Genomic DNA, 2,939 nt, shown 5'->3' on the forward strand with positions numbered 1-2,939 from the left:
TTTTTTTTTTTTTTTTTAAACCAGAGTGGGCAACTTTCTTTTTTGTTTTATCTCCATTGGTCAGTCAAACAAATCAACCAATCATGACAGGCCAAGTGAAAATAAAGAGGGGTGGGTCACAACGTCACTTACTCATTCATGTTTATCTTCACAAACAGACCAGCTTTTGTTCGTGCAGCATGGCTATTCGGACTTATTTAAAAACTAACAATCGGAGGACAAAAAGTAACAAATATATTTTAAAAACAAAAAAAGACTGTGGCAACGGACTGAATGTTATGTTTTTAACATAATCTCTGGTCGGCTTGTGGAGCATTGTAGGTTGCCATGGCAATGGTGTGCTTAAACGACAGAGAGAGATGGAGAATATAAAGCTGTGAGTGGTTTAGAGTTGATCACATGTTCAGGTTGTTTTACCTTTGTTTACCTTTGCCTTGGTGCATCACAGCCACTGTAGTTTCTGAGCGTTCAATAAACGACAAAATTGGACTACTCCTCGTTCAACAAACATCAAACACAGTAAATATGTTTCATTAAGTAGGCTATTTAACAAACAAATGTCTTCTACCGAGATAATTATGTGAAATTAAATTAATTGTCTAATATAAAAATAATAGTTTGCTGCTGTCGGGCTCAGCGTCTGAGAGTCTTTTCCTTAATAAAACAATTGTTTCTCCTCTTATTTAGTGGAAATATTGATGTTGATGAGACTTAATGATAACCTTTTTCAACCTTCATAGCTCCACTGTTGAAAATGAGAAGCTAACATTCACAAATGACAATGACATAAAATCCAGCCCACCATCTGGTTTGAGGTGATTCTTCTGGAACCTGTTGGAGGAAAAATATCCCAACTTCAGAAGGTGAGCTTTAACTTAGAGCTCTGTGGTTCCTCTTATCAGTATGAGAGTCAGTGTGAGGAGGCGCCATGTTAGGAAGATGAAATGGAAGCTGAAGGATCTTCAGAACAAACAGGTCATGATGCTGGGCTACTGATTATTCCTCTTTCTGGACACAGGATCAATATAACCAGTTGAAAAGCTAAAATTAATGGTTATATGCCAGACATGGAAAACTGGGATGCACTCTATGCCATGATGTTCAGAATTTAGGTCTCATGGCATCTCAAGGTGTCAACATTGCAGCCAGTGGGCTGAAGGAAATACAGCCTTATTTTGTAGCAATTAAAGAGCTACTCAGCTTTTATAGCTTCGCAAAAAAACTAATCAGCACAGAAGCTCCAAAGCTATATTTATTTATTTATTTATTTTTGATCTTGTATCCCCCAAAATTTAAAACTACTTTCACACCTGCCTGTATGTAGATAAGAACAATCAGAGGCAGGTGATTAGCAGCACAGACATTGATACGTAGACCCCTCATGGAGCGGGCCGGCCCATTGCTGCGATACGTAACAGCGTCCGCCATATTGAATGTGGCATCTCTGGTAGGAAGCCAATACAAGTGAATGGACCGAACTTTATAAAGTGCCGTTCTACAAAGTATTTTAAGTTAATACCTGCCATTGACACATTTTCTCACACACAATAATATATTTGGCAATAAAAGAAATTGGTAAAGACAGAATTTTTAACTTTTGATGTGTTTATTTAATTGTTTTGGGGCATTTGAATAAAAAACACAATGTATTATTTGATAGAAATAATTCTGATAATTTTTATATTGAAATTGATGAACAGACACACTTTACAGTGTTTTATTAAAGAATATATTTACGTAATTCCATAATTTAATGTACATTTAACATTTCAAGACAAGAAACAATTTTCCTGTATTTATTTTTTATACATTATTGAGAAATGACATTTGATTTATAAATCAGTCATTATCAAACATTAAATTACAAAATGTTCTTGCCTTTTTTCCAGAGAATAAATATTTATTACAGTTTGTCAACTCTGCAATAGACAGCAAAGGGTGAAAATAATTCTAACAGAGTAAATTATTTTTATTTCATTACATAAGCTACATTAATATACTAATACTTCAACCGTGAGATTGAGATATTTAACAATACACAAAAAGTGAAAGAATAAAACATGTATTTATTATACTGGGAACACTGGTCACAGGCTTCAGTCTGCTGGTCACACTGGGAAAACTCGAATGACTTCTGAGACGTCCTGGTTCACAGGCTAAAGCCAAGGATAAAAGAGAAATTATCCAAAAGTGTAATAAGAAATACATACGATATACGATATGTTTACGATACGATATGTGATAATATCTATGATTAGCAGGTTATTGCTTTTACTGACGGAAATCTGTGTAATGTGACTAAGCTTTAATAGTCACATGACATGTATATAGATATGAGGATATAGATATTCAAATTTACCTCACAGTATTTTTAGACTGTCTTTGAATGTTGGTCCCTGTAATAATTTGGTCTTTTTCGTGTCAATTTCTTTCTGTAAACCTGAAAACTCATCAGATATAAACGTTCTCACTCTGTAAGGGAGCGAGTTCATCATCAGCTAGCTGGTAAAAGTTTATTTTATTTGAGATGTTTCACTTTGACAAGCTTTACACAACAAGATGAAAAAGGAAAAGGACCAATATTCAAATACTGCACGTGGTTCACGTCATTGATGACGTAATCCTTAGGTAGCAAATTCAAAGCCCGAATCACACGTCACAGATTGACGTAATTGAACCAGAGTCCTTGAATGTAGGTCTTCTACGATCATTTGGTCACTAAACTTCTTTTCGTCTCGCAGAACGAACCAGTTAGACAGATTCTCAGGATAGTTTATCCTTCCTGTCTTTACTCCTCTCTGTCTATCCGTCTTAGCATAGACTGAAGATGGGGGTTCAGTGTTCCCAAACGAGACGAAAAAGAACTGGCGCTCTGCGGGATGGGGGGCGGAGGAGTTGCCCCTCCTGCAGTCGCGCCAGGCCCGGCGGCATGGGCTGGC

This window comes from Poecilia reticulata, linkage group LG22, assembly GCF_000633615.1.
Source record: "Poecilia reticulata strain Guanapo linkage group LG22, Guppy_female_1.0+MT, whole genome shotgun sequence".
Classification (NCBI taxonomy): Eukaryota; Metazoa; Chordata; class Actinopteri; order Cyprinodontiformes; family Poeciliidae; genus Poecilia; species Poecilia reticulata.